General features: G+C 41.6%; 1 long non-coding RNA gene across 3 annotated transcripts; it reads left to right on the plus strand.

Annotated features, from left to right (window-relative positions):
- Positions 1 to 11,423: 11,423 nt before the first annotated feature.
- Positions 11,424 to 23,174, plus strand: LOC144327787 (uncharacterized). Of its 3 annotated transcripts, XR_013392919.1 has the most exons (4): positions 11,424 to 15,132; positions 18,836 to 18,934; positions 19,051 to 19,222; positions 21,908 to 23,174. It is a non-coding gene; the product is annotated as an uncharacterized LOC144327787 (long non-coding RNA). The 3 variants fall into 3 exon arrangements; XR_013392917.1 differs by having other exon boundaries at positions 19,051 to 23,174; XR_013392918.1 differs by having other exon boundaries at positions 19,139 to 23,174.
- The last annotated feature ends 4,469 nt before the right edge of the window (positions 23,175 to 27,643 follow it).

A 27,643-nucleotide genomic window follows, 5' to 3' on the forward strand; every position in this document is an offset into this window, starting at 1 on the left:
CTGAAGTCATTTGCACCTTATTTCTAGAGACTAAATCCTGGAAAGCTGTTTTGCATGCAGTATTTTACAACACCCTTACAATGTTCATGCTACGTCCAGCAGTATCACATAATCTCCACCCACCCAATGTGAAATCTGTGTAGTAGCTGTAACATTTCCCCGAGCACATTGCAGGTGTGCAGACTTGAAATCTAGGTCACTACATGATCTATGTCATAAATGATTCTTTAATCTGAGCACTATGTGAGCCTTGATAAGATTTGCTGCCTGGAATGCAAGTTTAAGGAAACAAAGGACAAAAGAAAAATCAGAATCAGACAAACCTTTTTATTTTAAAAAAATGCTGTTAATTGAGGATATGTTCTCTCTTTTTAAGGGAACTCAATAAAATAGAATACTGAAACAATGTAACATGTCTGCATGAATGAATTAGCATAACAAAGCGTTTTAAATCAGTTGCATATTAACACTTGCAGAAAAAGCCTGATTCTGCAAAATGACCCAGCCTTAGCCCTCATCATTGTGTAATTATAATTACCCCCATTACACAATTGCTCAGAAGTAGGGACATACTTCGGGCATGCTGCTAGACCACCTCTGGGCATCCACGCCACTACAGTGAAGAAGCCAACATGTTAGTACGTAGCTACTTACACATAGACGTATGCATGACTGGGACTCTGGTGTGACCAGGTGTTCCAAAAATTGGAATGGAGTCTGGGGTGAGCACTTGATAATGTGTACGTTATAGACACCAAGTTATAGACACCAAGTGATTGACCAAGATCACAAGATCTCCTGCTCTTCTTTGTTGACTTCTTCTTCTTCTTCTTCTTCTTCTTCTTCTTCTTCTTCTTCTTCTTCTTCATCACCATCACTATCACCATCACCATTACCATCATGATCTTTTCTTTGTACCACACCCATCTGACTAGCCACTCTGGGCAGCTTTCAATAGAATATACAAAAAACTTAACAGAACACCAAGCATTTAAAAACTTCTTCGGTTTCCAAGTGCATGATTTTACACTTTTGACTTTTTGCACCCCCCAAATTCAGTGTCTCCTGCCTGCTCTTCTGCCAGAGGACAGGGCTTGCAGCCACTCCTGTTCTCTGCTCTTGGATCTAGGATACCTACCCCATAACAGAGGAGAGTTGAGGATGTAGAAATCTTAGCAAGAGGGTTGTTAGTCACTTATTCCGCTTCTTTTCAATGCTATTTGACACTGCCTGTACCTCTTCCAAGACTGTTTTTATACTTCTTCAGACAGGATCTTGAACCATCAAGGTATTTCATTATAGAGACATAGTAAAAAGTTTCTTTAGCTCCTTCAGGTGTCACTGTGATCGATGGCTGTCTTTTTCACACCCAGTTTCAGTATAGATGCCACAATGAATTTTACATTCTCTGTAGGACGTTCATGATATTTGGTTGGTTGCTTCATGTTTCAAATGCCATTGTTCTATTATTATTCATAGAGTTTCAGACTTTATAGTACCTTCTGGATGAAGATGGCAAAGTACTTTACAGACGTTAAGCCTCACAATATCCCTGTTACGGTTTATAAGTAGCATCATTAAAGCTGGCTTAATTTTTCTACTCTTTTGTGAAAGCAAGTGTGGGTTATTTTACAAGTTCATGGAAAAGCTGAATTTCTGCCAAAACATTTTGAGTTCAAATCACTGCAGTCAAAGGATTGTTTGCATTTCTGCAGAGCAAGAGTTACTGTGAATTTGTTTCTTGTTTAAAGCACACAATACAAAATGTATTCAAAATACTAACTGTATATCAAAAGTGAATTTTAAGGAAAGGAGAGGACAAAAAAAGATTATTTTTTTCTAAATAATTTAAATGCTTGCGTGCTGCAAAAAAGTAAAAAATAAACATGTTATAAGTTCTAATAATACCAATAAACTAATTTCGCAATGGCATAGATGACAGCTCAGTTTCCCCCCGACAAACCCAATATAAGGTAACTAAAGCATTATGCATTTGATCATTTATGAACAGCCTCCACTATTGTGGGAAATCTATCTTCGCACCCCACCCACTGCCATCAACACCCTGTCTTTGAAAAGGACAGAGTACATATTCTGCAACACTTTATCCATGAAACATCTAATGTGTCAAAGTCTTTACTTTCCTAATACTTAAATTCAGCCCTGAAATTTTTTTTGATTGCCCAGGAATCTGCATATTTCTATCGCAGAAATCTAGTTCTCCCTGTGTCAGCTAAAGATATATACTGTGCAGCAGTCTCAACTCAGAAGGGACTGCCTCTTGCTTCCGGATTCTCTTGGCCATGATTGACAGCACAGATTACCCACGCTGTGGTTTGCATTGTTGATTGACAATTGGGTGGGAAGTGGGAGAGTGACTAGAAGCTGGAGCAATTCCAGTTGCTGAGTTATGATGACCATACTGTCACTTCACATGAAGGATGTCTGTCCTCTGATAGAAAACATAGAAATGGAGGAAGCTGCTGGAAGAGATAGCTATCTCATGCTCTGATGAGCATTTTGCTTCTTTCAGGAGTAATTTTTATTTTTATTTTTGCATCAGTGGAATGCTGCTGCAGAGGGATTTACTGATGCTTTCTAATCGAATTTACTAATGTTTGTAACATTAATAGAACATGTAATAGAAACTGTGTCCAAATTGCCCCCAAATTGCCTTTGTCTACTCTTGGGAGGGTTTTGTCCTCATGTGACCACCAATCTGATGCATGAAATGTTTGCATACTCCATTTTACAGATTCCAAGTGGTGATTTATACTAGAGGGCCAATTTTAGGAGGCCAATTTTCACCTTACGAGTGGGTGGTGGTTTTTGTTTTTGATTACCTGGTGGTTTACCCTGGTGGTCGAAAAGCAGGCTATGAATGAATGAAATGAGGCTGAGATACACAAGTGTTAACTTTCTCATATTCTAACGCCAACCTACAGAAGGAGGAGATGGGCTCTTGTAGACAAACCTATAGCAGCCCCTCCAGAGAACTAAGCCTCTCCTTTTTTGCCCATTTTATACAGTTTATAGAATAAGATCCAATGTAGCATGAACAAGCAGCTGATTATGTAACAAGATATCTATTTCTCCCCCTTCTTACAGCCCCCTGCTAACCCCCCAAAATCTGATCCAGGGGGTTGAGGGGCCCTTTGGATTTTGGGGTGAGGGACTTGGATGGGGAAGAAGAGAAATTGAAAGCCCTGTTGCACAAGCAAGCAGACACCATTGGAAGTTGGCCATATTTTTTTAGCTGTGATGAGAAGGTTTTAGTACTAAAGAAAATAAACATGCTTCTTCTTTTTTTAAGGAAGCTGAATTGATCTGTGTATATTTTTAATATACAGTGACTGGAGCCCTGACACGATGGTGGATGACTAAACAAATTTCCTGTGTAAAAGTGAAGAAAAGAGCATCCAACACAGCCCCAAAATAAGCATTCATCTTTGTCACTGACTAACAGGAGTGTGAACAGATTTGATGGGATTTCATCTGCAAAATGTGCTTTTGGAGGCAGGCCAAGATGCATCCCAAAATATAAATAAATCTAGCTTCTTTAGAAGTGTGGGCAGTTAGAGCAGAGAAATAAACTGACAGCAGCATTAGTGGGCACCATTACACTATACACACCCACACAGAGCAGATTAAGCTTCGGATTTTCTTCACCATGTTAAGTCCTACCTTGTTTGCTCACTAGCAGTCTTAATATATGTGAGAGCCTGTTGAAATCCACAACTTGGTCTAAGCATACATTTTAATCAGAATGGGGAAACGAAGGTGTTGTTATGGCTGTAGGATATGGGATGTTTGAGGTCACCATCTTTCTGTGGTGAGCTCAAAGAGGCTATGCTGTTCTGCTGGGGCTCAGGACTTGCAGGGAATGTGGAATCAAGGAACAGGTCAAGTCCAATCAAAGTACAGTCTCTCTAAGCAGGTCAAGACCTTGGGCAGCTCCTAGCTGTCCCTGCTGGCTGAGCTTTAGGAGATATTATTCTATCAGGCAAGTGTGTGCTGACAAAGCTACATTAAATTCTTCTTAATGTCACTGCCGAGAGCTAGGAACACCTGAGGCCTTATGTAGGGTTTGCATGGTCTATCCCGCAATTGGCCCCACCTGTTTGCAGAAATGGCCATGTTTATTTAAAGGGCCCTTTGATTCTGCCAGTGTAAACTTCTATGCTGGGAAAAGGATGGGGAAGTTATTTCAGGACTTGTCCTCTGAGCCTGAGTGTGCTGGTCCCGGGGGTTAAACAAGGGGCAAGGTCCAAGTCCAGTCCATGGTCGATAAAGCAATATGAAGGCAGTCTGTAAAAGTCAAAGCTGGGTGCAGGGCAGGGTTCAGGCGGGAAATGACAACCACCAACGTTGCCCCCGCCACTTGGGACTGGGGCTGGCTGGCTTTTATCTGCCCCAAGGCATAGGGTGGCCCCAATCCTCAGGTGACTCACTTCTCCTGGCCTGGAGGCGAGCACTCCTCCTGCGGGAACTTAGTTCCCTCCGCCTCTCTGCCCTGAGCCTCTGTAGCTCAGGAGAGGCTGGAGGGTTACCAGACCCAGAGGCAACCCCAGCTTCCTCAGACGGGGCTGAGAGTGGAGCACCTGCAGGCAATGGATCCTCCATCGCCTCAGGAGTCAGAGCAGACTCAGCTGGTGCCTGCACCTGAGGATCCAGCACAGATGAGGGCCCTTCAGGCTCATGCCCCAGCCCCGGCTCAGCTGGTTCTGGAGGCGGGGGATCTTGTGCAGGCTGGGATTCCTCAGGTTCAGCATCTGAATCCGAATCCTAATCCGAATCCCAGGCCATCACACTGAGGAAGGTCGGACAGCTTTGTTCTCAGGCTGGGAGAACCTAGCAGGAGGTGTCCAGAGTATAGTCTCCCCATGAGTGGACCAACCTAAGTTTCCTCCTCATTTTGTTGCTTTGGGGAGTATGAATGTCCAGCTTCTGAGGTCATGACAGAGGTCTCTGTCTGCACTTCCCCAGCTCCCAGCATGCATAACAGAATACATTTTCTCTGGAAAGCAACGGTCCTGCAAATTTTATGGAAGCCTGTTCCAGGCTGCTCCAGACAGACTCCAGGCATATCCAAGCCAAGCAGACTCTGCGAAGCACTCCAAACTGAAACAGGGACCTTTGAAGTGATTTCAGAGCTATTTATCTGTAATTTGGCTAGAAACACCTTTCTCATGTATTGTGTCTTCATGCAATTGTCCACAAAACAGTTGGGGAGAAGAAGTGAATCTTGTTTTAACCCCTCCCAAACTGTAAGGGCTGCCCATTCAGGAAAACCACCAGAAAACGCTGTATAATAGACATTGGAAAATTTGTTTATGTATTTGCTGTTTATTATTCAATGTCTATAAACACAAGGAAGTTGCTTAGGACCTCAGATTGGTTGTGTACTGTATTCTGCTTACTGTTCTGTTGATTGGTTTGTAAGGATTCAAAATTAAGTTAAACAAAGAAAGTATCCAAAGTGTACATCAGAATAACCTTTTGAAAATTAATTTCTAGCATTTTATATGTGTGCAATGAGCTGTATTTTTAGAATGATGGGGAAAGGGTGGCATTCAATGACCTGACTAATATTTCCATCAGCTGCAGCCAGCATGGCTAGTGGTCAGGAATGATGGAAGATGTAGCCCAGCAGCATCCATTGAGCTGCAGGTTCCCTGTCCCCCTGCCACATATACTCGTCTAATAGCAAATAGAATTAAAAGCATTCTGAAGAAAGTTGAAAAGCAGATGGTTGCGGTTGACGTTTCATGCTGCTCTCGGTTTTCTGCTATATTATTTCTCCTTTGTTAAATTGGTGTCTTGCAGCCAATTTAAGATAAGCGGAAGAATGATCAAAGATCATTCCGTGCCTGAAAACCACTTCAGATCTGTTATAGGACATGTGGGTCAGCCCACCGGCACTAAAATGATGCACTGTATCACTTGCTGAAAAACTGATTTGCAATGATTTTAACAGGAAGGGTGTATGGAAGTGTAATCTGTTTTGAGGAATAGGATGTAGCAAGATTCTATCCTTTTAATATACCAAGCTCTCGAAAACATGGCAAGGAATTAACATTTGGAACACATATTAGGCACAATATATCTTTCACAGCAGGAAGTTATACTGCAATCCTCCTATGCACACTTACCTGGGACTAAGTCCCATTGAACTCAGTGGGACTTCTGTCACTTGTGCTTTATTCAAGATTACAACATCAATAGTAAATTGATGTTTACAACCCATATGTTCCTTTTGCACATCCTTTTTATTCCAATCCAATTATGTTGCTGCTGCTCAAGTGATGATTTATTCCATGGCCAATCACTAAAGTTAGTTTTTGTGTGTGGGGGGGAACCTACTTGGTAGGCAGCTAACAGGGCTATAGATCTAGAAATTATTCAGCCAGTTTACAGCCCTATAAATGCACACACAGCCCATTTTTTGGGAGTGCTGGTGGTGATTAGAAACATGTGCAGCCCCACAGATTTGCACTGAAAGGTATTGTTTACAGTAGGGTTCCCAATGGTTTTGGTGCTGGGGTAGATCTGGAAATCCAAGAAGCTGTCATGGGCACCACAATAGACCTGCTTCAGAAAAGAAACTGGTGAAATAACAAAAGAAGGCAGTCTCCCAGAAGAAATTAGGAGTGGCAGGAGGTTTTTGCAGATGCCAAGAGGGTTTTCTGGAGGTGCTATGGTGCCCATGGGTGTTGAGGACCCCAGGTATATGGCTGCTACAGACATTAAATACTTTTTCAGATATGAGCCATGCTTTTAGCAATCCAAATACAAATTGGATTTCCTTTACCAGATTGGAGAAGTCAACATTGTTTAAGAAATCTGTTCTAAAATACCTTGAAGACTTTGTTTGTTGTTGTGTTTTCCAACTGAGTTGAATGGAAAGTAAAAGGTTTGAATTCAGGATGGAGTGTTCCAACTCGAGCCTTTTTTGCATTAGGAATGCTAGTTGGTTGGGTACAGCAAATTTCTTTTGCAGGGTGTGTGTGTGTCCCAGGAGCAACAACAAAAGGAAAACAAGAACCAGAATTCATCACGATGAGCCCTGGAACTAGAAATAATGCACCTGCCAAAGCAGATGGATGGCAGGCAGTCCACATAGATATTAAATATGATTTCTTCCTGTTCTCCACATTCATAGAAACATGTCCCTGTTTATAATACTCAGAATAGTAGTGTGTGTTTCAGGCCTCACTCCGTTTTATGTTTTTCTTGTATTTATTTACTCCCTCCTACATGTACTATACTGGAACAATGCCAACGCAGGTTCATTTCTTACTTTAAAAAAAATTCAGGGATGGCAAAAAGTAACAGTTGTGGAGAATAAAAAATTTCAAATATTTATAGAATAGCTTTTGCATCACTCCCATGACTGCATATTTCTCCACCTTCAAATAATAGCTTGTTATCTTGCTGTATGGGGGAAGGAGCACAGAGTGGCTCTGCTATATAAAGCCAGCTCAAGACAGATTGCTGCCTGAAGTGTTAGAAAAAATGACAGCCTCTCCCATTCCATGTAAAGGTGCTGGCCAGACTGGAATGCTGCTTCAGTGGTGGTGAGGGGACAATGGAATGTACCCCATGCATTTATTCCATTAATTCATGAATTTACACTTGCACAATGGTACTTCCCATCCTTTCTCCTCCCCTGTTTACCCTGCATCCTCATGAAGTCTGCTACAGAGAGTTGGGGGAACCCCTAAGAATAGATTTAGAGGAGACACAGAGGTGGAGAGGGAGGAAAGTTCCATTGCACAAGCAGAAATCCTTTTGTTGGTGGAATGAGTCACTTAGTACTACTTGGGATACAACCTAGTGCCTTATACCAAACCTATGAGCAGCTCACATCCACACTATACAGTTAAAGCAGGCTTATACCACTTTGTAGCTCTCCTACCACCCTTAACAAATTACAGATCCACGATTATTATTATTATTATTATTTTGGGGGGGAGCCATTATTGTTAAAGTGGCATAAAACTGTTTTAAATGTATTGTGTAGATGTGACCTTATGAGATGCAGGCCAAGCCCCGTGGCTCTGTCCTCCAACATCTTATTGCTGCCTCAGGTAGCCACTTCAATTTGCCCAGTGAAGCAGAAGAAGAACAATTCTTTTTAGCAGGAGTGCCCTCTTGTGAGAAGTTAGTTCTTCTATTACTGGAACCTGAGAGGAAACTCCTTATAATTTAATCAAGACACTCTGACTCACTGGAAGGGCTCTGCCTTTGTTCCCTCAAAAATAGCCTGTAGTGCTGTGTATAAGCAAAGAACAATTTTACAAACACTGCATTACCACATGAAATCAATAAAATAAATTACTGTGTTCAGCTATGAGATATTCCTACTCATTACAGAGTGTTAAGGAATTCAGCTGTTTACAAAACCAGATGAAGGAAATACAGTAGAAAGAGAAGAGGTAATTCCTCAGTCGTGAGGAAGGTGAAAAAGAATACATAGTATAGGGTGGAATCCAGTTGGTGTTGCTCTGCTGATGGAAAAGATCTGAAGGTGGAATGAAAGGGGACAATTTCCCACAATCCCTGCTCCCCATCCTCTAAAACAGAGTGGGGTGTGTGGAAGATTATGGGAAGGGAGAGGGAATATTCTTATGAGCAGCTAGAGGGAGGGTACAAACTATGGGTGCATGGCCTGAGGGCCACATGTGCCTTCTGGCACATGACAGAAGCGGGTCTGTGGCTGTAAGTGTTGTTTTATTTGCATTACAACTTGAAACCAATAAAATAAGCAACTGTTTTCAGTTATGAGGCATTCCTACTTGTGCCAGAGTGTTAAGGAATGCAGCTATCTATCACATTTAGCACCATGGGACTGCGATTTGGATTTTCTACTTCAGGCACCAAAATGTGTGATAATAAAAAAGGCATCCTACAAAATGATGTGTGTGCCAGATTTTTTGGGCGCTTTGCCATGGAGCCATTTCAGGCTCTTTCCTTTTTGACCTTAATTGAACAATTTGTTTGTGTGTGTGTGTCTTGTTTGTAGCTGGACTACGCAGCATGAATTAGCACATAGGCACACACACATTAACGCCTGAAAGCCTGTCTCCCAAAGCATCTAATAATTCTGAATCTAGTTTTTCCTTTTGAAAGGAAGCCATGCTACTTGTTTGTACTTTGGATATACCACACAAGATGTTTATTATTTATGGTCCTCCAGATCATCAAATATATACATAATGGTGGTGTACAATGGAATCACTGAAACATCATAAAAGTATCAACCCAGAAGACAGAGAATAAATGACCAATTTTGAATTGAATCAATTCTCTAAAAAGTCTGAAAAGATGCCTTGCTCTACAAATGAGCAAACCTGGCCATTGGTGATAATGATGAAACGGAACAATTTAAATATATAATTAACCAAGTTCTTAAGTGTGCAGTTTGTGTGTTTGTGTCTTTTTCTGGTACATTACAGGATCCCTGGTCTGTGATTGGGAAAAGATCCTGTAAATGAGACATAAAGATGCTTATTGCTGAAAATCTGGCACAGAGATGTTTATTCGTGAATGCTAAACATACAAGTATAAACTATTAAGTCTATATGACTGCATGCTCAAGGATGGTTGTGACTACTTGGGTGTAGATAATGTTGTTGCTTTCATTGTAGAAAAACACACACCTTATTTCTGTTAATGCACCATATTTTTCCATCTATAAGACACCCCCATGTATAAGACGCCCCCTATTTTTGGGGACTCCAAATTAAGAAAACATCCCTTAGCACTACCCGTGTATAAGGCGAGCCCCAATTTCAAACCTAATTTTTTGGTAAAAAAACACCTAGTCTTATACACGGAAAAATACGGTACATGCCAAAATACCAACCTGGGATTTGCTCCATATTGTTCCAGTTTCATATGTATGGCTAGCTAGTCACTTCTATTTCATTTTGTGGGTTTAACTATGGCTACGTAAGCTTTACCTTTTCCCTAAGGTAAGTTTTTTCTTTCTTGTGGCTGTTAACTATTGCTTGCCATCTGGGGGGTTTATAGACCTGCTTCAATGTGTTGTATTTCTGAGTCTTCTGTTGCTCTATGGATAATATTTCTGAAGGCAAGATTATAGGCTGGAAGCTGTGGAAAACTCTGCAGTATGCAGTCTTCCCTTATTCACACAGTTTTTAGATGTGGATTTAAGCCTTTAACTGCTATGGTGGGTCATCTCAGTGGAGCAGTGGGAGGCATTAGTTGAGTTTCAACAGATCTTTCCTTGGAACAGATTGTTGGATGCTGCAGCGAACTGCTAATTCCTTTTCTCTTTGTTTACAGCAGGGCATAACAGATCCCAGCAGCTGCAGGCCTTGCTTAAGTCAGTCTGAGCAAGAGAAGAGCACCTTGCAGAAATTTAGAAATACGACTCCTGAAAATTGATGACAGGTTACTGGGTGTCACTGTACTGGGTGTCACTGTTCCTTGACACTTGCAATTTGGAACTTACATCAGCCATAAAACCATCCATTTCACCATTTTTCAAAAGGTCTACCTGTATCTTCTACCATCTTCTTGGGAGCTGCAAAGCTTCTATATATCAGCTTTTCCTTCCTGAGTCACCAAGAAGTGGCTCATACCATGGGCTCTTTTAGATTTTAGCACCTGGATTTATGAGGGAAGGGGGAAATGTCTGTTGCTGTGTTAGGTGTCTTCTCTTCGCCTCAATCTATTTATTGTTGAACTCTCTTTTGCAAGGCATTGTTGATTTAGATGCTCTCTTTCTTGCTTTCTCTCTAATTTTCACTTTTCGTGCTCCTGTGCCCTTGTTGATGCTATTGCTCAAGTGAGATTTGCTGGCTATGTGGCCACCTTTGGTCCAGCCAGCACCTTCTGTCACTCCATCAGCAACTCTCAATAATTTTCAAAGAAGCCTTACTGGAAAATAATAGTTCCTGAGGCTCTGCCTTGCCATCTTTTGTCTAGGCTCTGACCTTCTTGCAGAATAGGTCATCAGGGTTTGAAACGTAATGGAAACATGCTAAGGGAAGTGCTATTGTCTGATGATGTGGTGTCAGGTTTCATTTAGCACTTATTACCATTCCCATTTGAGCTACTGTAGCTGAGCGATGCTCGCTGGTAAAGTGGAGTTGCAGAACAGATTGTCCAATACCTGACAAATATTAACTGGAAGTGTATCTACCATAATAGCACCTGTCTCTTGCTTTCCTGAGGTCTTTCTTCTTACCTTGAGCTAATTGGCAGGGAATTGTCATTGTTCTTCAAATTTTTCAAAAGGAGAAGGGATTTCTCCTATGTGGTATGTGTTGATTATGAACAAAAAATGGTAACAATTTTCCACGGGTGGCAGTGACTAAGGGGAAATCAATTTGCACCTATGTGCTTAGTATAAGGGAGCTCTTAGTATCTAGTCCTGCTACACATCTGATTAAGTGCAAATGCTGAGCTATATGAAAGCATTAACGTAAGCTATGAGAAATAGCTCATGATAGTGTGTGTCTCTTATTCTGGATATATCAGAGTAAAAGTCATTTTGCCTCGTGGAAGATGCTGATGGAATAAAGAGCTCCATTAGTCATTTCCATCTTTGGACAAATAATCAACTGTTTCCTTGTCACATAAGGAACTGGAACTCCCCCCCCCCCCAAAAAAAAACCCCCCCACTCAATCTCACGGCAACCAAATAAAAACAACCAACCCACTCTGGGGGTCCCCCACTCAACCTCTCTCACTACCACGGGAATATAATAGACAAACAGAAAGAGAACCTACCCAAATGATGCTGATATAAAACCCCCACATACACACTAAGAATATGTTTACCACTTCTCCCCCTTCTTGCCTTCCCTCTTCTCCTTCCCCGACCTCCTTCTGTATACAACACTAATGTCTTACATCTTATGTAACTGATATATAGAAAAGACTTTTCAACCTGAGAAAAGAGACAATGCCTGTACTTTTTAAACCAAGAAAAAAACATAAGCAACTGAAAATGTTACCAGTAAATCTATACCACATAAGTAGAGGGCAGCTCCTGGTTATCCCTCTGCTGAAATGAATGAGCCCATGGATGGTTCCATTGAAACTGATGGTTCCATTTTAGGTAGTTATTACTTAAGTTACTACACTAATGTTTCTTCATTTATCTGTTTTGCCTCTATGCAACCAATATTATCAGAAATGATTCACATGTATATTTTCCCTAGACTAATATATTCAAGGTTATGTCTGGGCAAGTGCTTATTTTGCCTATGTGTGCAACAATTTATGATAACTTGTTTAATTATTGTTATTATCTTCATCATTAATATTTTCAGACTGTCCTTCAACAAAAGTTCTCAGGGTGGTATATAAAAACACATTAAAATACAGCGTAAACCCACCAATTAAAATCATGACATTATCCAGCTCATGAATCAATTACAAAAAAGTATCAATACAGAATTTGTAGGGATCAGAAGCAGGCCATTTATGGTTGACATTATCTTTTGTGTTTCTTGTAACAGCATTTTATTTATTTCTAAATGTCACCTTTCAAAACATAAGTTTTCTCGAGGCCGCTTACAATCATTATCACAGACACACCAAAATAAAGCCAATATCTAATGTTTTTAGAGCTGAAATGCTTCTTAATGCTTCCTACACCAGCCCAACCATCTAAGTAAACCACTGAAACAGCATAAGCAATTTAAAACAATGCCTAGGAACTCATTTGCGAAGTGACCTTGAATGTACAAACCTTCTGATCAAAACCGTTATGAGGTGTGTGTAAACAAGGCTGAATCCAACTCTTCCTTCCTCAAGACCATGGGGACCAGAGAGATTTAAAAATGCAAGTTTATTTGCTCTTTTCTTTCCAACCGATATGCACTTATTCCCAGTTCCAAGGGATAGAGATCCTGGGAGTACTTGTGGAACATTGCCCATCTTTTAATGATCACATCAGAGCTTTTGCCAGGCTGACATTTGATTACCTCAGAACAGTGTAACGCTGCATTAGCACCTCTCGCAAATGGATGTTGGATGGCTTATCCATGTATTTGCAACATCCCAGCTGCATTACTGCAAGCTTCTCTGGAGGTTTTCCAGAAGGGAGCACCCAGCCAGCTATTGCGCACAAAGGATTCCTGTTCTGACTCAGGAATGTGTCTAAATCACTTTGCATGTGGTGACTTTCCAAATGGTTTTTGTGCATTTTTCTCCCTCAGAGAGTGACTATGTGGTGCAGCAGATTGCCTCTATCATCCTTCATCTCTGGAAATGTAAGCTTCACTCTGGCTTAGGGTCACAAATAAAATGATCTGGGTAATTCGTGGATGGATGCTAGCAGTACAAAAGAGCCACACATCTTAGCACGCTGTCATGGTTGGAAGTCTTGGTGTTGAAAGGAATTGATGATAGACTAGGAGATGGAAGGCAGTTGACCCTATGTGAAGCTAGGAGAATTGCATAGCAACAGGTACGGGAAAACAACTTAATCACCCCAAAGCAGAACCTTCCCAATATACCTCATCTAGTCCTCAGTATGCCCCTGAATAATACTTGCTGCTGGGGAAAAACAGAAGAGAGGGATTGCCCTCACATTTTCTGGTTGTGGGATTCTCATAGCCACCTGGTTGGTAACTGGGGGAAATGGGATGCTGAAAAAAATAGGCATTTGGTGTTATCTGGCAGGGGTCTTCTTATGAACGCTGCATGCATACTTTGGGAGTACAATAGAGCCTCTTACTTTGTATGCTGAATGTGTTGATGCAGTGAAGTGGGGTATGGCTGCTGGATATGGAGGAAATAAGGTTAGCCTGAATACCCCTAAGACATCCCTCACACATTCCTTCAATGTTTGTGTCTGGGTGGTGGTGTTCGAAACCCCTACCCCATTCTGTTGCCATGGTGGCTCACAGTGGGAAGGCTGGGCAAGGAGATCTGAATGCTATATTTGGACAACTGAGAAATTCAGATAACTTTGTTACTACAGGCGTTTCATCACCTCACTGCTAGCAATGCTTAGACTACAGCTCCATTCCAGCTTTAAAAAAGAAATGACATTAACTGCAGCATTACAGCATGCAGTCATGTCTGAAATTATTGAAAAAAGATAACAAGTATATTGCATTCTAATCTAATTATCTAAATCATTTAAATTATTTATAAGGGCCGCTTCGAGTCTTTGTTCTAAAAGGTCTTTATAGACTGCACATAATTTAGTGTTCACACAGTTGAGACTCGGAGGAAACTTAAACAGTTCTCTTCTCTCTCCCCCCCTTTTAATGCTCTGCAAAAGAAAAGAAACTCCACTAATTGACAGCTTAATTGCCCCTATAACTGTTGATTCTTAACCTTATTCCAAATACGATTTGAGTAAAGAGAACAATTCAGCACAATGTTCCATGTGCAACTGGTTTTGTGAAGCTGCCATAGTAACAAGGACAGAATCTGAACGTGCTTTTCTTCTGAAGGCAAACCTTGATCTTTTATGGACATTAGGCATGATGGAGCCAGAAACAAAGTGCTTGCAGTCGGATTGGTTTAGCTCCCCCAAGAGAATTCTCGTTGCTGCTTGCTTGGCACGAAGAAATGAATTTTCACTGAAAGTTTCAGACACTGTGTGTGTTTCCTTTTAATGCTTCCAGTAGGAGTCAGCAGGTTTTGTGTGTGAACATTTATCATTCCTTATTAAATTTCTTAGTCGCCTTTTTCAATAAAGGCCCGGGGCGACTTACAGAAAATATAAAGTACACAAAAAATTGAAACACCATTGAGGAGGTTGAAGGTGGGAGAGACGTTCTGTCAGGTAGGTAAAGGTAAAAGGTAAATGATGCCTGGATGGTTAAGTCCAGTCACAGGTGGCTATGGGGTGAGGCGCTCATCTCACTTCAGGCTGAGGGAGCTGCCATTCATTCACAGTCAGCTTTCTCGGTTATGTGACTAAACTTCTTCTATTTCAGCAGAACACAGTGACGGAACCAGAGCACACGGAAATGCCGTTTACCTTCCCACCACAATGGTACCTGTTTATTTACTTGCACTGGTGTGTTTTTGAACTGCTAGGTTGGCAGAAGCTGGGACAGAGCAACGGGAGCTCACCCCATCATGCAGATTCGAACTGCCGACCTCCTGATCAGCAAGCCCAAGAGGCTCAGTGTAAGGCTTTATAAGTTAAGACCAAATTTTTGAATTGGGCCTGTAACTATATGAGCAGCCAGTGCCCCTGGGCCAGAATAGGTGGTCTATGGTCCCATTATCTGGTTTACATTATTCTTGAAACTGTGTTCTGCACTAACTGCAGTCACTAAATAATTTTCAAAGAATAATTGCCATTCCCTCACTTTGGAAATAACCTTTTGGAGCTCCTTGTGATTCTTCTTGGTTTTTACCATGCTGAACAATTTGAGGGGTCTTCAGCAAACTTGATCATCTCACTGTTTATCTCTAACTCTAGATTATTTATGAACAAGTTTAAAAGCCCCAGTCCTTGTATAGATCCCACTTCTTACATGCCTCAACCTTGAGAACTGTTGATTTATTTCTACTTTCTGCTTTTTGTGCTTTATCCAGTCCAATCACACAATGTCTGTTGGATCACTCCCATCCACTCTAAGAATTCTAAATGGCACTGTGAAGAGCATCACAATGAAGATATTCTGCTATTGTTATCTTTTCTCATTGTCATATAACTGAAAAACAAAGCTAGCGACCCTAAAAATGAGACACCAGGTTCATTTTGCCTTCTAAAGTGTAACTCTCCTGAAAATGTATTGGGACCCCCAGATGGAGATATCTGTTACCATCTCTATAGACAAAGATTGTTGCATTGAAAGCATGGACGCTAGATAAGAATATCCAACATAGAGATTCTAGTAGTGTCTTTTGATTATGCAATGGGCCATTGTTAGAATTGGACAAACATTTATTATCCAATCCCAGGTATTTTGCATATATTCAGGCAAGCTTTGACTGAAAAAGTGAATGATTATCTTTGTCAAACCATTTTTAATTTATATAAAAGATGCAGGGAAAATCAGTAGCTACCATAAACTCCAAAAGATAAAAGAAAAGATATATAAATATAGGGCAAAGTACTCCTTCATCACCAGCCATTTTGATCTCACAGAATTTCAAAGTTAAGCTTCATTGGACTTTAAAATATTAATAAACGTGTTTGAAGTTTAAAGGTGGCAGATTCCAAAAGGCAGTTTAAGAATTTACATCGTATGCCTGGAAACAGCTAGACACAAGGACAACTCCCTGAGTTGCTTTTTGGTTGTTTCTAATAAAACATTATCTGTTGTGAACACATGTTTATCCTGGTGAACTTTCTTTCAGCTTGACAGTATTCACCATACAGAGTGTGAGGTACTGGAAAATCATTTTAAGGTGCAACAGTGTAAAATCTGCATGCAGCAACATCTAAAATGTCCTGTTCCACTCAGGATGAGATGTGCCCATTATTCTTCACATCAAGCCCATTATCCATAATTCATTCTAATTGAATGCATTTACAAATGCCATTTCAACATGTTTTATTCCATAGGTCTAGCTACACATTATATTAATGGTATCACTTGCAAATGTGGTATTGTGCTCCTCCACCTTAATTACAGGCATAAGGGGCAATGTTCATTAGGAAAATAAGGTTTAACCTTTCCTTTCATTATGATCACAATGTATATTGCCCCTTATAGGACTGTTTTCTCCCCTAGGCCTAAATACAGTGTGTCAAATAAGAGTTTTGATCTCAACTTCTGTGTGTGTTTGTGTGTAACCTCCCCTTCTGATACACTGTGTTTCCAGTGAACATTGTTGTGGTCATGGCTGTAACTGAATAGAAAACAAAACATAGCAAGTGACACAATTAGCATCATGTGTTGTTAGCCAAGAGAGTTAACAAAGTTTTAACTTACAGATAAGGTTGCATGTGCACAAGAAACAGGGGAAATACAGAGCTTCTCATGTTACTGTGTTGTGTTTCTTTCCAAGTGTAAAACAACATCTTGCCTGTCAAACAGAGGGAAATTCCTTTACTGCAGTTAGAATAGGAAGCTATCTTGTGCAGCCCCATAATCTCTTCTAAGCAGAAGAAAGTAATCTGAGATCTATGAGGTTTCAAGCAAACCAAAGGTCTAAAACACTTTTTCTCAAGTGACAAAACTGACAAAACCTTAATGAGCTTTGCTGCTGCACAAGTGTTCTCACTCTAGTTGCCTACTTGCAGCCTGGAAGCCCAAAGTGGTGCAAAATGGGGTTCTATGTGGCTTCAAAGCGGGCAGAAAACATTCAGCATGACACTTAAGCAGCGGGCATAATCAGCAGTGAAGTCAGAGATGAACTTATGTGCTTGAATGAACAGTAGGAGCTTAATTTAATGTATATTTCATAAAGATGTAGCCATGCTAAGGAATGTTTTGAATCAAGGTTGTCCCTCATTCTGGCCCTTAAGTAAAAGAGACTTAAAGATGGTGACAGTGTCTGCTCCATGCCAGCAGCATCAGGAGGCTTCTATTGGTTTTAAAAGTTTATTATGCTTTATTCCTTGGTGTCTATTTCTGTAAAATGCTTTGGAAAGCATTTTGTTTGAAAAACGGTCTATACATTTTAAAACACGAAGTGACATTCTCTGCTCTGAAAATGAATGCATTAGCATCTTGTGGATGTATGTTCGAAAGCACTTCTACTACACTTAAATGTTACGTTTGTTTGTCTCCTTGCTTTCAATAGTGCAGAATAGGGCCAGCCCAGGATGTTTAGCCACTTCACGCAAAACAGAAAATGTTGCCCCCTATGGTGTTGACAGGGGCGAAGGAAGGGGTGTGTGGTGGGTGTGGTCCGCCCTGGGTGTCACCATTGAGGGGGGTGACAAAATGCCGGGTGGCACTCACGGCAGGGCCTGCAGCGCACCCGAGCCACGCATCTCTCCTGGGAGAGACATGGTGGCTTGGGTGCACGCAGGCTCTGCGCTGCCCAAACGTTCCGCCCACTGCCTCTCCCCTAGCCGTAGGGTGACTGAGTGGGAGGCAGGCAGGCAGGCAGACTCTGGAAGCCCTGCAGTGCACCCCACCCCTCTGGGCAGCTCGCCCTGTGTCTGGGCGTGCCACCCCAGGTACTCAAGCAGCTTCCTCCACCACTGGCTGTCAACTCCTGTTGTTCCACAGCCCAACCCTGCCTCTGCCCCCACAGCCTCCCCCAACACTAGAGACATGGTGGTAATGGGCAGTTTGGAGGAGGGTAAGGTGTCAGGCAAGCATAGATGAGGAGGCCATGGGCAGGCATGGAGGAGGCTGGGTCTGCCACCTATGGCAACTGCCTTACCTCATCTCATCAACTGGTCAGCCCTGGTATGGAAGACAGAAACCACTCTCCCTCTCTTCTTTGCACAACACTTATTTGTTGTTTACTAGAAACTAGGGTGAATCTGTTGCTAAAGGCTTAGCCAAGCTATAGGGTTTTCAACAGCAGACAAGTTCCCCCAGTTCCTTGAGTAGGAAATTGTTCATTTTTATTGTTGTTGGGTTTTGGGTTTTTTTTTTTTTTTTTTTTTGCTTTTAAACCTGTGCAAAGTGCCATGTGTCTTCATGGTAGTATCTACCCACATTCATGCATATATACTGTATAAGGATTGTTCTAATATTCTAACATTACAGGAGAGCTGACATAGGGAAAAGGTTTATTTAGATTTTTTTCAAGGAAAATGAATAGCCTATGTCTTATCTTTATGAATCGAAGTATCAAGTAGGTGGCTTGTTTACAAATATGTCTTTCTTTTCAAATCACTAAGCAATTTGTATGTCAGTAGATGATGTCATGACAGTCACAGTCAAGAGATTTCTTTTCTTTTTTTAAAATGTAGGAGTGACAGGAAAAGAGGCTTCATTATTCCCCCTGCTCTCCGCATCCTTCGACGAGACTTTATTATTCTCCCCAATCAATTTGGTACAATGAAAGAAAAGTAAGGAACTCAAATATTGAATTGCAATTCAACAGACGTATTTATAGCTAAATCATAGCCCTGTCAAGTTGCTGTTGGATGGGCACTAATTAATGTTTCTCTTACTTTGTATTCAGTTCTGATCTGTGCAAGGAGCACTAAGGAAAATGTGAACTGATCACAAGGAGTCATTTGTTACTGACAGCATCCATCTTATGTTCACAGATGTTGCTCCACCTGCCCAGGAAGAAGGAAGGGAGGAGCAAGTAATTAGGCAAATCTAAATGGTCACGGGAAGAAGCATCTACAGTAAATGAAGCTAATATTGTTTTCATTTTCCTACAGGCAAAGATGGTGACATGGGATCAAAGAGGGTTAGAATATTATCTGCTGAGGATTTACTTTCCCATAATGTGCAAAAATATGGCTTTTTGAATATAACTTGTAGACTGTTACTTAGAGGTATTAAAGATGATCTGCTCATCCAATGGAAAACAAAAACGGGGGGGGGGGGGACGGACAAAGCTTACTCCTCACAAGTGCCAACTGAAAATCTTTGTTCATTCTGAGACAATGAATATTTACAAACATTTTTATTAGAGGAGGGCAATAGAGTAGAGTGGGAAGGAGATCATGCATGTAATTGTTCCAGTGGGGATGTTACAGCAAAATATGCCATCAGCAGAAATAGAGATAGGAATCAGCAACAAAACTGCTTCACCTTTCTGCATGCCTTTCTACAGATGGAAATGTGCCGAAGAATAGCACAGGAAACACCACACCCCATATATTTCCTTAGAAGTGTTCCTTTACCCCAAAGGCCTCACCACCAGTTGGAGAAAATGACTGTGTGGTCAACTAGCCTAGGACTTAGAGAGAAATCCTGCATGTTTTCTGAGCACCTGTTATGAAGTTCTGCAAGGTCTCACTAGTCCTTAACTTCCCAGGATTTCAATGCATTACAGTTTCTTTAGGACTCTCCCCCCCACCCCCCCACCTTAATTAATTAGGCTGAAACACCCTTCATCTTTGCCACTTCCAAGAAAGGTAAATGTTTGTGACAATCCTACTCTCTTAACATGGGAACAGAGTAACAGTAGGTTTGGAATTACCAGGTGGCAAAGCCTGACTTAGCATTCCAGATTTGTGATAGACCTCCAATGACATTTCACAGACCATATTTGTCTTAGGGTTTGAGTCTTATCAGTGCCATTCAGTTTGAGTGACAAGAAACCACATGAAAGCAAGTCCTGTCAAAACTCCCAAGTCAAGAGGTGCAGCTCAGTCAGACTAGTCCATCACACATAAAATACTGGAGTCCTGATGAGCTTGCAGTCATGTTTGATTTAGCATTCCGTTGATTTCAATGGGACACAGCCATGAGTAGCTTTTCCTGAATTATGCCTGCACGATTAGCCTATAAACAAACAGCATATTCCAAAGCAATCCAATTAGCCTAAATTGGCATCATGACTGAGCAAAGACTTCAGTATGGACTACCCATACCCACTTACCATTCACTGGTGCAGAGCAATCCTAAACCCTTATCTGTACTGTTGTGGGGAGGATAGGATGAAGCAGAGATGTTCCTCCTCTGAGTCCCTCTGGGCTCCTCTGCAGTGGGACTAAACCCTGGTGACGGCCCTTGCTGTAGTTGCTGAAAGTGTACACTACCACTGATGGTGCTCCCACAGGCAATAGCCATCATCAGGACTGTAAACGGGGCATTACAGGGGAAGGATGAGGGTGGAGGAAGGCTGCCATTGGACCATACGGATCCAAGATTGGTCTATTTACTGGTGCTGGACCTAATTTGAGGCCGTCTACTATATCAGCATGCAGCTGATGCAGCCAGAAAGGGAATCAAATGACCACCAACTCTTCCTTCCTGGCTGGCACATGCAGTAGGGCTTCAGGTGCAGTGTTGTGACTCCACTCCATCCCACTGTTCCTAGTCAGGGCTTTGGATGCCTCCCTTAATGCAACAACAATAGGTCTGGCACTGATGGAAGTTCTTACTTTATTATTGTTTTCTGTCAACACCTCCTGTACAAAAATAAGGATACAGAAAGGAAGACACACTTGCTGGCAAGCTGATGTGTGAAGTTGTCAGGATCAGAACATTTATCTGCAACGCCTTTCTGACATGCATGCTCTATCCATGCATTTTTTTGGCATGGCAATATGAGTTCTTCCACATGCAAAAATGTTTCCTGCTGGCCAAAGTCTTCCTTCTCGCGGCCTATCTTGCTATTGTTTACAAAACTTGCAACATAAGCAGAATGGTTGTACAAGTGGTTGGATATTTAAATGGTTCTTTGTGGTTATTTTTGTGGCAAGTTTTTATAGTACCCTTGCTGGTGAATTTGCTATTTGCTTTTTGTTCCATTTCTCATTGAGCTCGGATCTGGTCAGTAAATGTTTGTGCAGGAATTAATGTATGCCGTGCCACTGAACGGACTGAGCTTATTTAAATGGATTTATTTGTGTACAGTATAGCTAAGGAAGTGGGAGGGAGTCCTGCCTGCTATTAAGAGGACATTCAGATGGAACGCACCCATGCCTGCTAGATCATTTCATTACAAAATGATATTTGCAACCTATAAATCCTTGCCCTTCTGTAAAGTGTAAAGGTGTGTTGGGTAAAATGTCCTGTGGAGACAGCTAACATTCTGGCTCTATACAAATAATTTTAAATAAACCCAAAGTATTTGCATATGTACACTGCAGATTAAAGGCAAAACAAAATGGCTACACCTCCTAGTACAATCAATGGGGCAGGCTCAGTGTGTGATTAAATAATGAATAAAATATCATTTCACATGATAATGTTATACTGTAAATAATTCCATTTGTTTACTCTATGTCTGGCATTGAAGTTCACCTCCCTTGGAGGTTTCTCTGACTTTTGATGCTGTTTTGTTTTGCATATGTTTATACCACTCAACATGGCAGTCTACAAGTATATACTGATAATTCTTTATTTTTGACTAGTGATCATGAAGGGACTATTGTTATGAGTCCCAAGCATCACTGGGCTCAGCAGCAGAGTGGCTGGTTGAGATGGAGGAAGAGGAGCAGGAGGAGGATGACATGGCAGGGGGCTGAGGCTGGAGAACAGAGGCTTTCCCCTTCCAGGAGATGGCTGCCCCAGCTGAGGATGCATGTCTCCTCTTTTCTTTCTTCCCTCTTGGGAAGAGGAGTGCAGCCATGGAATTGAGGGAGGGCCTCAGCCCACCACTAGGGTTGGAGGAACTGCAGTCAGAAGAGGAGGAGACAGCCTGCTCACCGAGGACCTGGCAGAATTCCTGGCAGTGGGAATAGACACAGTCTTCCCTGATGCAGTGCACGTCTGCAGGTTTGGAAATCTCTCCAGGCACAAGACTCTTGTGAATAAGCGCACCTTCCTCTAACTTAAAAAGCTTGGTAAGTGGGCATGACAACCTATTGGGACATCTCCATTGCTTCCATGGAGTTCTTGCACTGATCTTGGACTTTTTAAACTTGGGCTGCAGCTCCCAAACTGACTAGCCTTGCCTTTCCTGTCACCTAGCCCCAATAGAGATGCTTTTGTGAGTCATTAGCTGTTGCTGAGCCTGTAATTATTCTGTCAACAAAAAATTCTTCCTTACTCTCAAGTAAATGTCTCTGTCATGGTCTGAGTGGGAGGAAGTTCAGCTCTAAATATAATAATAATAACTATATTAATAAATGTTGGTATTATTATTTATTCAATTTATATACCAACCTTCATCCAGAGTTATCAGGGCTGTGTACAACATTAAGAACATAATTAAGAACATTAAATAATCATAACAACAGTCCCACCCACATGGCTGAAGGCTTGGATAAAGATGAATGTTTTTGCCTGGTGTCTAAAGACATGTAACGAGAGTGCCAGGCAAGCTTCTCTGGAAAGAGCATTCCACAGGCAGGAAACCACCACGGAAAAGGCCTGTTCTTGTGTTGTCACCCTCCCAACCTCTTGGGGAGTGGGGACATAGAGGAGGAGGGCAAGCGCAGGGTCTGGGCCAGTTTGTATGGGGAGAAGCGGTCCTTAATATATTGAGATCCTGAGTCATGTAAGGAGCTGATTCATTGGTTTGGAGAACTCCCTTTTATATGGGATTACTTTTTATATGGGTTTACTTAAAGGTTGGTTTTTTTAAGTTACAATAGTTTTGCAGGTCTATATTTCTGTGGATGATCAACCAATGTGAAGCACCATTAATAATAAATTATGCTTTCAGTGACTGATGATAAATGAAGCATGCTGTAATATGTGACTTAATAGTGCTGATGGCATTACAAGGTACCCAACTAAAAGGATAGAAATGTGTATCTCATTTTGTCTAAATAATAATTCTGTAAACAATACACAACATCACTGGCCCATTTCATCTGAAATATCCATAAGATGGGTTTGTATTCAGAAAATAAAGGGTACATTCATACTGACCCTTTGCCACTGATCCTTTGCCTACATACATGCTATACCTTTAAAGCACATTCATAGCACATTTCTCCTCTCCCCCAAGAAGCCTGGGAACTGTAGTTTACTTCTAACAGAGCTACAATTCCCAGCATCTTTAACAAGTTTCTAGGAAACTGTCATGTGCATGCGTGCTTTGAATGTGCTTTAAAAGTGTGATGTGTGTACTGAATTATTGTTTGAACTAATACTAAATGCGCTCTCAATGCTATAGGTTTACCCTTGACCAGGGGTAATTGAGAGTTCACTTTCTGCTGTAAGATCCAGCAGCTTGTTTACTGCTATGTCCCTTAGGCTGGCTGGAAAATCATTGTGAATGGCTTGGAAGTAGAATGTCACTACTTCTGCCCCCTTGTCAGAAGTAGCTGGGTAGTGTGTCCTTATCGAAAATGGTGTCAGCCACACTGCTTTAATCTAAGCAAGTGAATATGGAACAGTGAACAAGCACTTTCATTCTTTGCCGGGAGACAAATCAAGGAAGACCAGATTTGTTTACTGTAGAAGTGGCAGTGAGGAAAGTGGAGATGTGAAGCATTTCACTGCTGAACTTGGGCATAAGCTACTGACATTTGAAAACATAGGCATGAAAGCACCTTTGCAGATGGGCACCTGAGATGGGGAAGGGAAAGGATGCTGATATGTAAAGTTTATAGACAAAATACTTGAATGTTCTCTTAACAGCCACCACCTTTTCGCAGAAGCAATGAAATGGGCTTCAGAGTAGAGCAGTATAATACTTGCAGAAAACAGTCAGTATGCATCTCTCACATTCCCTTGTCTAGAAGTGATGCTGACCCTAGCTGCTGGATGAGGGAAGACGCCTCTCGCTTATTTCCATTTCAGAGTTGGCCTGCTTTGCGAGGAGTGTAATCAGTTCATCACCGCAGCCATGCACTGCAGCTCTGCTGCAGCAGCAGCATCTCCTCTTGAGGCTTCTCCCCTTTGTCTGCCCAGCTGTTTGTGACACTGGGCAGCTCCCAACAGGCTCAGAGAGGCACTGTTAGAGGTTACAGAGGTACAGCAAGATTAGGAGGTTGCTTTGAGCTCCCTTGTGTGTGGTCTTCAGGCCTGCAATATAAACTATCTCATGCACTCACATTTCACACAGCGAGGACTGGGTGGAGCAAACAGCAAGAGAGCTAGGCATAGTGAGGTATCTCTCTCTCTCATGTACACACCCAGTACTTCAGTGCTTAAAATTTACAGGAAACTAAATCTGATTCCGCCTGCCAACCTAGCAGTTCGAAAGCACCCCCGAGTGCAAGTAGATAAATAGGAACCGCTTTCTAGCGGGAAGGTAAACGGCGTTTCCGTGTGCAGCTCTGGCTCGCCAGAGCAGCGATGTCACGCTGGCCACGTGACCCGGAAGTGTCTCCGGACAGCGCTGGCCCCCGGCCTCTTGAGTGAGATGGGCGCACAACCCCAGAGTCTGTCAAGACTGGCCCGTACGGGCAGGGGTACCTTTACCTTTACCTTTTTAAATCTGATTCAGGAGTCACACTTTGATCATCACCATTCTTCACTTCTCTTGGTATCTTTTTAAAACGGCAGGTGCTGATCTAACAATTAAATAGATGTTCACTCTTCTGTATGAACCAACAGAATGTCAGTGTGTATATGTACACACACTTTAGTAAACTTTACTGTATGATCTTGTAACTTACAGCAAATTCTTTAGTGCTGGGTAGGTAGACTGCTTTGGTCTTGGGTGGCTCAACAGGTTTAAGAAACAGATTGGAGATAATGGAGGAAACATGTTACTTCCATATATATATATATACTGATGGTTTATTTTCTTTCTAAAAATGAAGTAGTAAGCGATGGATTGGAAGTCCACCTGACTCTAGCAATACAGACTTACAGAAATCTTCCAAAAATGTGATAGCATGATATGGTATCTCATGGGCAAAGTCATCACTGCCCTATTCAAACCAAAAGGAAACCAAATGGAAAAGACAAAAGACAAGAAGGGCAGCAAAGTATACCTTAATCACATGTAATCAATAAGGCACTTGACAGCTTTATTTATCCTTTGTTCCTTAAGAGCAGAAATCCAGTGTCAGATAACACAGGTCACACTGCAAAAAAACATCTAAAGCAACATTGCACTAGATGAAAGGTACGTCTCTTCTACTTTCTGGCCTCCACAACCAGGTAGAGCTTAAAAGAAGAACCAAAATAACTCTAGTCTATGCTTAGATAAAGTTAATGTTCTAATTCTAATTAGTGTGACAGAATGCATAGTCATCGGTTAGTAAAAACAAGCTTTTAGGTTCCTTCGGGCTTTACTGTATTTATTTTAAACATTTACATACATGCATCATTTTTTTGTTTCCCACCTTTCCATAGTTAAAACCAGGCATCCCCAACCTGCAGCCCTCCAGATGTTTTTGGCCTACAACTCCCATGATCCCTAGCTAACAGGACCAGCAGTCAGGAATGATGGGAATTGTATTCCCAAAACACCTGGAGGTCAGAGTTTGCCTATTCCTGGTTAAAACCATGCTCAAGGGAGCTTACAATATGAAGTTACATAATGTTGCACATCACCCAAATTTCTGAACAGTTCAAGACTCGAGGGGTTCCAGGGGCTTCATGTTGCAGGGTTCAGAATGCCACCTCTTTTCCCTCTGATTACTCATCCTCACCCCAACACTAGTCCCCCGGCTCTGAGCCTTCTTCCCCTGGGGGTTCCCCAGCTGGTGCTTGCCATCTCTGCATCCAGCCAGTCCATGACAGATGGGGTGGGTGGTATGAGGCCAGGGAGCTCTGGGTTGGGGACTGGGGCCCCTGCCCACCCTCATTCTGGTGAGCTCTAGGATGCTTCTGCTATCACTCTGCATTTCCTTATGTGCCACTATTGCTCAAGCTTGTATTGAACATGCAAGGTGTGTGGGAATCTGCTTTAAGTTTATCTACCTTCTGAGCTGTCTTAAGAATACCAGCATAACACCAGCGATCATACTGTATCTATCTACACCATTGATTAGACTGTATTTCTTTATTAATAACATAGAAAAAATATAATAACTTTTTCTGTGTTTACTCTTATATGTAGAATACCTCCCTTAACAATGCTCTGCATGTTTGTGTGTGTGCGTGCACACACACGCGTGCACACACACACACACACACACACACACACACACACACGGTATGGAAATATAAGTTGGATCTAGACTAGGTTAGTTGACCTTAGATCCTACTAAAACCAACGAGACAAGTTTATCACAACTTCCTTAAGTCCTATTGATTTCATCTTACTTACTGAGCAATCCTAGCCATGTCTTCTCAGAGAAAACTCCTATTGAATTCTATTGGACTTACTCCCAGGTAAGAGGCATTAGGACTGCAGCCTTAATCAGCATCCAACCCATTGCCATGATCACATAGTCAATATGTACAAATATTTCCATAAGGATTGGTTATGTTTGCCAGCTTATGAACTGGCTCCTAAGGGACCATTTCACCTGCAACAATTGGCAGCCCCATTGTCTGGGATGTCAGCATCATCCTTTCTAGAATTCTTAAGCGTAGTGACACCTAAGCCTCTGAAGAAGTGTGCATGCACACGAAAGCTCATACGTACCAATAACAAACTTAGTTGGTCTATAAGGTGCTACTGGAAGGAATTTTTTTATTTTGTTTCGACCCAAGCCTTAAGTTCTCTTCCATACCACACTAACATGGGTATTTGCAAGTTAAACAGATAAGAAAAACAATAGCAAATTGTATTTGCCAGATAATTTTTATTTACTGTGTTAAATTTATTTACAGAATTCAACTTCTACTCCTTCTGTTCTTCATCACACTGAATACACATTGAAAAAAGTTCCATTGCCTCTTTTTAATCAAACATTCCACACATTGCATTATTCTTTTATCAGAGTTTCTCCATTTTAACAGCACAATTTGAAGGCCATGGCAAATATGAGATTGCACAGAGATTTGATCAGCATTTTCTACATGAAATCTACCACAAAATGGAATGCAGGCCCAAAAGCATAGCACAGATATTCCATAGTTTCTTGGTCAGCTATGGCTATTATGGTTAGTCTGCCCTGGGACATGTAATATGCTACTTGAACTGAAGTTATCCAGTTGGCACATTGGTGCCTATTGTGTTGAATGGTCAAAGTTACAGAGCAGAGAAAGGAGAAGTCCACCCTGGTCCCTTTCTCCTATTCAATAATCTATTGGCCTGGCTAAAAATACTGGAATAGGCCTTGGACTTTATG

Source organism: Podarcis muralis, chromosome 5, assembly GCF_964188315.1.
Source record: "Podarcis muralis chromosome 5, rPodMur119.hap1.1, whole genome shotgun sequence".
Lineage (NCBI taxonomy): Eukaryota > Metazoa > Chordata > Lepidosauria > Squamata > Lacertidae > Podarcis > Podarcis muralis.